At 40.9% G+C, this 9,640-nt stretch overlaps 1 long non-coding RNA gene across 1 annotated transcript; it reads right to left on the reverse strand.

Annotated features, from left to right (window-relative positions):
* Positions 1–5,546: 5,546 nt before the first annotated feature.
* LOC139040362 (uncharacterized) lies at positions 5,547–8,906 on the reverse strand. The gene is made up of 4 exons (XR_011494756.1): positions 8,784–8,906; positions 7,862–7,886; positions 7,369–7,495; positions 5,547–5,717 (listed from the first exon to the last, which is right to left on the reverse strand). It is a non-coding gene; the product is annotated as an uncharacterized lncRNA (long non-coding RNA).
* Positions 8,907–9,640: the final 734 nt, after the last annotated feature.

A 9,640-nucleotide genomic window follows, 5' to 3' on the forward strand; every position in this document is an offset into this window, starting at 1 on the left:
TTAAAAAAAAAAGATGACCGAGGAAGCCATGAACTAACCTGTGTCTTACTGAGTAGTGAATTTTGTCATAAGAACACCTCACACCTCATAAAACTCTCTCTGAAGGTGCAAAATGTGTGTGGTGGCAGTTTCCAAATGGATTATTGTGCTTTCCTACCAGAATTGAAGCATCAGAGAATGTTAGGTCCAACAGCATCTTGGAGAGCACCGAACTCACTGCTTGGCCCATTTTGCAGATGAGGACACCGAAACATAAAATGGTCACACAGCTCTTCAGTTACCAAGTAGGATAAGAGCTCTGGTGCCCTAACTCCCAGTATTATGCCTTTAATATCCCATAGAATAAATCTTTGGTATTTGTGAATACACATCTGAAGGCACTGACTACCTATTTGTAAAACAACTGATCCGTGTAGGCAATCTAGTTACCTAGCCCATAAATTCCTTGGCAGGTGAAGGGAGGGCATGCTGCTGATGGGTGAGGGACTCCTAAATTGCCCGTTTGGCTAATTGTTTGATGAAATCATCCTCAATTCAGTCCAATGGTCATTGCAATAGCCTTCTAGACACAAAACAGATCAGGAAAAAAAATACTTCAGTGACATCCCTTCCACTGCTGTGCTGGATGAATGAGAGGCAGTGGTGATAGCAATGGAGTATTCGATTTGACAGAAAGAGATGGTTTTCAGTCCTCAGGATTTACAGGATGCATAATTGTGGCTGGTTGTCAATTTTGTCTTATTCAAAAGGAGGTTAGCTCTGGGTGAGTCATCACACTTCTTTTCCTTCTACAATGATTCATTTTCTCTCTCCACTTTTCCTTCAGTGGTGCATTTACACAGGAGCTAATAAAAGATGGACACCAACTCAAGTGCAGAGTTAAATAGTTCAAAAACCCTTCTCTGGGAATTGAAGGGATGTGAGCAACCACCAGAATGACAGGTGAAATCAACACAAGGCAATTTTTCCTTTCCTGTTTGCTCTTAGAAGCATGCATTTTGCCTAATGAAAAGTTGGTGAAATTTTCTCTCTAAGTTTAAAAACATCCAGAAGCATGAGATGGATTTGACTCCCATTTCCAATTTCATCCCCGCATTCTTTTTCTTTTACAGACACATTTTATTCTCATAGGTCTCTGAGAGTCAGAAAACGTTTCAAAGCCTACAACATCTGTTCCATACATGTCAGTTGTCCCCAAAAGAGCTCTGCAGAAACACCTTCACTAATGTAGAGCCAGCACTGAGTTTTGTTATGTCTACTTACACATGACATGTCTGGACGCGTAATTACTTGTGTAATCTGAAGACCTTGTCTTGTCAATGACGGCAGATAAACATTACTACCTGAACTTTACCAGCTCGCAGCCCCACCTGCTTATTTGGGAATCCCAGTCCCTCTCCCATTTGGTTCACTAATTATGTATGCAGGCCCATCCTGGGATACATTCACTTAGGATTAAGACTCAAATTCTTTGCAAGGTGTCCTCAGAAAGAAGACTATGCTCCACACACCAGTTGTCTGGTAGTGGCCCCATGAGTCTTAAGGAGACTGAGTTGCACCATAATAGGCGATGTTATGGGCCTAGAGACCCACTAAAGGGGATAGGAAAGGCCTTCTCCCCAACTCTGAGTTGGACATTGTCAACTGGGTTCCAGAGTAGAATAACTTGGGCCCAGAATCTTACAACATCTTCTACGCATTTGGTTCTGTATATCCTAGCCTCTCTCTCCTTTTGTATTCAAGACTGCTGCCTATCAGACTGGTGGTGGATAAGGGAGTGATTGGGTGAACAGAAGGATACCATGCCACCCTATCCATTTTATCCTCCTGCCTCAGCAGCCTTCATATATACAACCACAGCAGTACTGCTAACCCCCAAATGCCTCCTTCAGTTAAAACTCAAGCCTGTTTGAAAATTAACTCATGGAATGGATTTACAGGTGTGTAGTGGGGTAAGATGGAGAGGCAGTTGGACAGGAAGGTTCTCATCCTGAAATCCTTGAACTGAGCAGTGTGGGAAATGCTGGAATCTCTCAGGTGGCAACACCCTTCCTTTCACACTCCAAGGGTGTCCAGCTCCCTCTGGCCAACCGGCCAGCTTGTTTCCTAAGCTGGGTAGTTGTCAGAGTAGATCCTCTTCTCCTTGTGGGAGTTCACAGTTCGGCTGACTGTAATGTCTGCCTCAGGTGCTTTCAGGAAAATAGATTATGCTGATGAATGTTTTCATCAGTTCCTTACCAAAGAGTTCACATAATTCCTCTCAAACCACATAGTCAGGGGATGAGAGTGGGGAAATTGTGTATCTTCTGCACCGCTCAAAGGAGCAGGGTCTCCCTACCTTGGCCTCGAGGTATTCCAAGTCTGTGCTTTCTTGTTCAGTAATTCTCCCTCTTCTCTCCTCTCACCCCTTTAATACCCTTTCCCATCTGTGTTCCCAGCACTGTCCTTATTCCCTTCCTGTTCCCACTAATACTCCCAGAAATTCAACACCCTAGCCAAGATAAAGGAGTGTTCCCTCGCTGTGCCAGGAAAATTCCACAATGTGGGGCCTCAGGTGTCTGCTACATGTCATGAGTGTTTTTCTTGCATCTGGTTTTTGCTGGTGCACCAGATGAGCTCTCACTCAGAACCTGCTGGCACTTCGGAAAACGTGCTCTCCCCCCACCCTCTTCCCAGGATGCTTTCCTTTGGAAAACACTGTGCCTAATCCTTGGTAGAGGTTCACATTTCTCTTTCTTAACATCCCTCTGCCCTTGTTTCTTGAGAATAAGCCTGGCCTTATGTGTTAAAGACACACATGATTCCTTACATTACATTCCTTACGTTAATTGGCGTGAACATCACCAAGTCTAAATCTCTTTGTTTTCATCCCCCCAATTTCTCCCTGGCCAGAGGAGTTTGGGTGAAGGGATGGGAGGACTTGCAGGCCAGTTTTCGCAGTATACCAGTACAGACTGCACTACTCGGGGAAGGGGGGATCTGTGCCTTGTGCCTGCCAATAAGTTTTCACACAAGTTCTTTAGTCTTTGCCTTAGGTTGGGTCCCTCAGAAACAGACTCTGAGATGAGAATTTAAGTATAATTAGTTTATTTGGAAGATGATGCCAGGAATCATCAAGAGAGGAGTGGAGAGGTGAGACAGGGAAGGGAAGGAAGGAAGCTAGTATGTGTGCAGTAGACTCCCAGAGCTCAGTCCCCTCCCAACCTCTGGGAGACGGGAGGAATTTAGCTCAGCAGTGTCACACCTAAGGGGCAGGAAAGGTGGGTATTTATTCTCCTCTGTTATTAAGGAGTGCTACTCCAGGAGGGGTCAACTGTCTCAGCATTTCTGGCGGGCCCTGCCCTCTGTTAGAAACCAGAGAAAGCCCTCCGTGCAGAGTCATAGGTGCTTGTATAGCATGCTTTGGGACAGTCAAAGCCAAGGGCAAGGGGCAGGCCACTCATTCACTCATCTGCTACTGCTCTCTTCAAAGACATGAGTAGAAACACACTTTTCTACTTTACTGGGCTGTGACCCAGAAAGCAGAGACCCTCCTTCTCCTTGGTCAGAAACTGCTCCATGCAGTTTGCTGGTGTGGTTTTTGAAATGAAAGCCCTCCCTCTGCCTCACTCTGCAGAGAAGGATCTAGCAACGAGGAAGGAAGGCTGGCTGGGATATTGGGTCATCACCGATCTTTGTTTTCATAGCTCCTAAGAAAGTGACTGGTATCTGTTTTTTATGAAAATAAATGTGTTAAATGGAAGAATAAATAAAGAAATTGGGATTTGAACCAAGGACACCTCATCTCAGGAGCAGTGCTCTTATCATTTAGTTCAATCTTTACTCCATTAGGGAGTCCCTAAGTGGAGGGGACTGGAAACAGTAGCCGCCACCAATGGTGGCAACGAAAGCATTCTCTCCCTGGGAATTCTCCGCCCTGGCTGATAATGGCTTTTGTGCGTCTAAGACTGGGGTCTGTAAATTGGCCTGCCAACCTAGGCAGAATGCAAAAACCCCTCTCCATGAAGGGCCATTCAAATCAACCAAGATGTCAACATTCTTAAAAACGAATCTATTAATAATTCAAATGCTTTAGTAACAAAACTAGCATTTTCTCACATTATATTAGAAAATTTGACAATGTTTGCCCATATTTATAATTGCGATGGCTTTATTTTTCAGAAATAGAAAGATTGTTAAGCACTGACGCATTTGTTTCTGCACTGAATAGCCTGGCTTGACGAAAATTTTCCAAAGCCAATAGCTCTTACTTAAATAAATCAAATTTGTCTAAGAAAACTGTGAATTCATCCCAAGAAGAAAGAAGCTATATTCAGCATAGGATTGGTGGTGTTTAAGTGTTTTTGTTTCTTCTAATTCTTTGATAACTAGTTCTGGGTGGTAAGTTTCTAGTCAAGACGCATTCCGGTCCACTAACAGGTAACAGAGTGTTCACAGCGTAAATCTGCACACACATTATGTACACATACGTGTGTATTTACACACTATATTCCTTCCTTCCTTCATTCATTGGACAAATACTTATTTGCTGATCAATAAAGTGTTCATTAAATGAGTAAACTTATTTGAAGGCCTACAATAAATTAACTGCTTGCTAAAAAAGAGAGCACAGACTTTGTCTTAAGACCTTCATTCAAAACCTATTAGATGCCTAACATTGAGTAAATGACTTCAACCCTCTGAGTTTCAGTTTCCAAACCTGTCAGATTGTGGTAAATAATATTTATCTCACAATTGATGAGGGTTAAATTAGATAAGACATGTGAGTAAATTAACATTTAATTCTATGGATGACCCTATGAGGTTGATATTACCATGTACATTTTTGTAGAGGCAGCAATCAAGATTCTTCCAGATAGGATTCCCCTAAGTTGCACAGAATGGCATCTCTGCAGCTAGCATGTGATGCCATAGTCTGATTTATATATATATATCTATATATATATGACATATATATATATGACATCTGGCTCTAAAGTTTTCAGAATTGTATAGAAGTAGCAAGAAGTTTCCTCTTATCTCAGGTGACACCACAATTGTTCTTATCGAGTAAGAGACATGGAATCTCTTTTTTATCGGTTAGCTACTCATTAAGGTTAGTAAACTTTTATTGATTGGTAAAGGAGTCAGTAGCCAGTTAAAGGGATAATAGCAACTTACTGTTAACTGCAAAGCAGAGGATACTTAACAACACCCCTGGAAGTGTTTTCATTAATTTCTATTGGGTTTTATTAAACATCCAGCATCGCAGCATAGGAAGGCTGTTCAAATATTTGAGCTGGAATTGATTGTGTATTTTGACATAGTTGTGCTTTTGTGGAGTATCAATGATCACATGGATTGGTTGCCCATTTGACAAACTTCTTGCATGAGTAGTGTTGACAGTCAGACTATTCCTTCGAGTGCATGTTTGGCTTCATGAGCATCATTTTGTAATATATTGGGGTAAACATTTTTCTTTGTGTGTGTGGGAACACATTTCTAAAATCACAAAGGAAAGCAGTGGGAATATATGATTTTCGTATGCAAATATTTATTTTATAGACAGCTTTTCAGGAACATTTAGTGCATAATGCTAAGTAGATATATATATCGATTAGGCTGGCTGGTTTCCAGGGTAGGAGAACTTGATTCATCTCCTGTAAATTCAGTATTCTCTTTCGAGTTTCAAGATTTTCACCGGCAGTGTTTCGCCCGGGTTATAAGGTCTTTGCCACCTACACGGGCATGGGCAAGAAAGAAAAAATAATAAAGGAAGACAGAAGCATGTATGGAATATTTTGAAGATAGAATTACAAAGCGTAAAAAATGTTTACCTTTGATATCTTTTTTATAAGAGACCAAGGAAAAATAATCTTTGTATTTCTTCTTCAATTTTTGACCTACTTTTGGCAAAGGAAAGAGGATATGGCAATAATGAGATGGGGTCTGGAGTGTGGCCCACCTGAGCTCCCCTCCTCTCTTCAGTTGTCATCTGTGTGGCCTGAAGGAAGTCCCCTACAGTCCTAAGTCTCAGGCCCACCACCTCAAGAATGAGTACAGCTTCTAACAACTGCGTAGAGTTGTGAAGATTAAAGAAAAGGTGTGTAAAGTACCCAGAAAACAGAAATTAATAACTGTCAGCTAGTTTTATTTTTTAACAAGGTTATTATAGCCCCTGGGAAGGCAAAATATCTAATAGTTAGAATATAGTATTAAAAGTGGGCAAGGTGCGAAATTCTGTTTTTAGCTTTACTATTGACTCACTGCATGCTTAGCATCAGTAATGTACCTTCTCATTTGTGCCATTTAATTTAAAATTACATGGAAAATATGATGTAATTTGGTGATAATAACAGAGTGCTAAAGTGTTTTCAGAAAGGGATTTGGAGATAATGGGGGAGGGAACAGATCATGCAGAGCCTCATTGACCATTGTGAGGATTTTGGCTTTGATTTTTATCACTTCAGGCTTTTAAGGAGAGGAGTACAGTTACCCGAATTATGGGCTTTTTTTTTTTTTTTTTTTTTTGCTGAGAAAGATCTGCCCTGAGCTAACACCTGTGGCCAATCTTCCTCTATTTTGTATGTGAGCCACCACCACAGCATGGCCTCTGACAGACAAGTAGTGTAGGTGTGCACCCAGGAACTGAAACCTAACTGCTGAAGTGGAGGGTGCTAAAATTAACCAGTAGGTCACTGGGGCTGACCCCTGAATTATGTTTTAAATTGACTGTTGTGGTTGCCGTATTGGCAGTAGCCTGTGGGGTGGGGTTGGGGAGAAAGGTAGGGGAGGAAGCTGAAAGACCTCTTGGGTGGATATTGCAGTAATCCAGATGAGAGGTGACGCTGTCTCAGATCAGAATGTAAGCAGTGGAACTTTTGACAAGTAATCATACTCTTGCTATATATTCAAGGCAGAGACCACAGCATTGTGGATGGATTGGATGTAAGGTGCAAGAGAAAGTATCCTTAACACTTCAAAGTTTGGCCTAAGTAACTGGAAAGATAAAGTTGCCATTAACTGGGATGAGGAGAAGTGTAGTGGAGCAGATTTAGGGTGGAAGATCTGGAGTTCAGTTTGGGACATGCTAAATTTTAAAATGTTTGTTTAATTTTAGGTAGAGATGTCAATTAGGTAGTTAGGGCTATGTATCTGGAATTATAGATGTGAATCTAGACGTCAGACCAGAGACATAAATTTGGAAATCATTTGTATAGATGGCATTTAAAGCCATATACTGGATGAGGTCACCAAGGAGATAAATGTGATAGAGAAGAGAAGACCAAGGGCTGAGCCCTGGGAAAGTTTACATCATTAAATAATGTCTCCCAAAAATTAAAGGAAGAGCAACATGGTTCAAAAGAGTCTATATCTACGTTTGCTCACTTTTGTGACTGTAACTGTGAAAAGTCTAAGTCCTGCTTTTGCTGGGCTTCTGCTGAAAGAGAGGCTATAGTAAACACAGGTGAAATTTCATCCTTTTGCATGTCTCTTTACTGTCATGGACTTGCATCTGGAACATATAAAGAACATTCAAAATTCAAAAATAAGAAAATCAAAACTCTCAATTAAAACATGGGCAAAAGGTTTGAACTAAAACTTTACCAAAGAAGATATATAAGTGTCAAAAAAGCATATGAAAAGATGCACAATATCATGAATCTTTATGGAAATGCAAAATAAAATCACGAGAGATCACTGCACACCACCCAAAAATGGCTAAAAAGCAAAAACAAAACCAAGCAAACAAAAAACTGATAGTGCCAAGTGCTAAGGAGGATACAGAGCAACTAGGACACTGATACATTGTTGGTTAGGAATGCAAAATGGTACAGCCGCTTTGGAAAACAGGCAGTTTTTTATAAACTTACACACTCACCGTATACCCAGCAATGCATATTTACCTAAAAGGGATAAAAACTTATGGTCACACAAAATCCTGTACACGCATGTTTGCAGTGGCTTTGTGCATGATTGCCCCGAACTGGAAACAACTCAAATGTCCTTCAACTGGTGAATGGATAAACTGTGCTATATCCTTACAATGGAATACTATTTAACAATAAAAAGGAACGAACTACTGATGCACACACCAACATGGATGAATCTCAAAAGCAACATGTAAGTTAAAAAAGCCAGATTCAAAAGGCAGCATGTTGTTTGATTTTATAAAGACAATCTGTAAAGGCAAGAGAGCAGATCAGTGGTTGTGACTGACTGGGATTGTGGACAGGGGCTCACTACAAAGGGCACAAGTGAATATTTTGGGAAGAGAGAACTGTTCTATATCTGATCGTGGTGGTGGTTATATTATTGTATACATTTGTCAAAACTCATAGAAATGTACACCAAAAAGGGTGAATTTTACTATATAAATAAGTGTATTTCAATCACCCCGATTTAAAAAAAATAGCATTTCTTTTTTATTAAAGATTTGCACTTGAGCTAACAACTGGTGCCAATCTTCATTTTTTTTTTATCCCCTGCTTTTTTATCCCCAAATCCCCCCAGTACATAGTTGTATATTTTAGTTGTGGGTTCTTCTAGTTGTGGCATGTGGGACGCCGCCTCAACATGGCCAAATGAGCTGTGCCATGTCCATGCCCAGGATCGGAACCTTGGGCCACCAAAGCGGAGCACACAAACTTAACCACTCGGCCACAGGACTGGCCCCAAAATAGCATTTCTTTGTACTAACAATAAACAACTGGAAAAAATTTAGATCAAACAAAAAGCCACATGGCTTCACAGTGTTGAACTATTGGGAAACTACCTCAAAAAGTCAAGAGAAAGCCAGTTACCATACTGAAGTCTTTCCCAGGGGCTGAGCAGGTGGTAGAGAGTCAATAAAGTCCCCTTTCATTTGCTGTATCCAGGAGCACTTTGAACAAAGCCAGTGATACACTTGTAGACCGTTGGACAGCACATTCGCCTCGGTGAAAGATGACCCAGCCTAATGTACCATAAAGTGTCAGCACGCAACAAGCTTGTTGTATTTTTAGATCCCAGACTCAGAGACACCATGTATGATATTTTCACCTGGGGTGAGGTTGACCTAAAACACCACAGGCTGATTCTCTGGAGTAAAAGATTTTTAACTACATGTCAGCAATGATTAGTTACAAAGGGAAAGAGAACTTGCCCCATTTGACACTAAATGACAGAACAATGCGACAAAAGCTAAAAACAGAAAGAAAATCAGTCTTTAAGACAAGAGGCTGATCCCCAGTAGTGTTAGGGACAAGTCTTTTGATTATATCTTTTGTACCACGAATAATAAATCCCTACCCTCAAAAGGCTTTCTAGGCTAGTCTCCTAGATTTTGGCCTGGTGACCTCCAAAGTACAATTTGCCGAGTTGAAGGAATCTGACCTGCATTTAATATTTAGTTTCTATCTATCTTTGCAAAGTGTATTCTGGCGAGGAAGCCACAGTCTCGTTATCCTCCTATAAATCAGGTACAGCATGGACAATGAGTGCTACAGCTTTAAAGGTCTTTAAAGATCTGAGTAATGGGTTAAAACCCTGATTAGTAAAGATGCTCTTTTAAACCTCTTGACTTGGGCTTCTAGCCAGGCTATTAATTGTAATGTTAGCTTTCTGTGAAACCTCAACCACGATAATAATGTACTTTGAAAGGCTTCGCTACAACTGAGCG

This window comes from Equus asinus, chromosome 16 (genome assembly GCF_041296235.1).
Source record: "Equus asinus isolate D_3611 breed Donkey chromosome 16, EquAss-T2T_v2, whole genome shotgun sequence".
Taxonomy (NCBI): domain Eukaryota; kingdom Metazoa; phylum Chordata; class Mammalia; order Perissodactyla; family Equidae; genus Equus; species Equus asinus.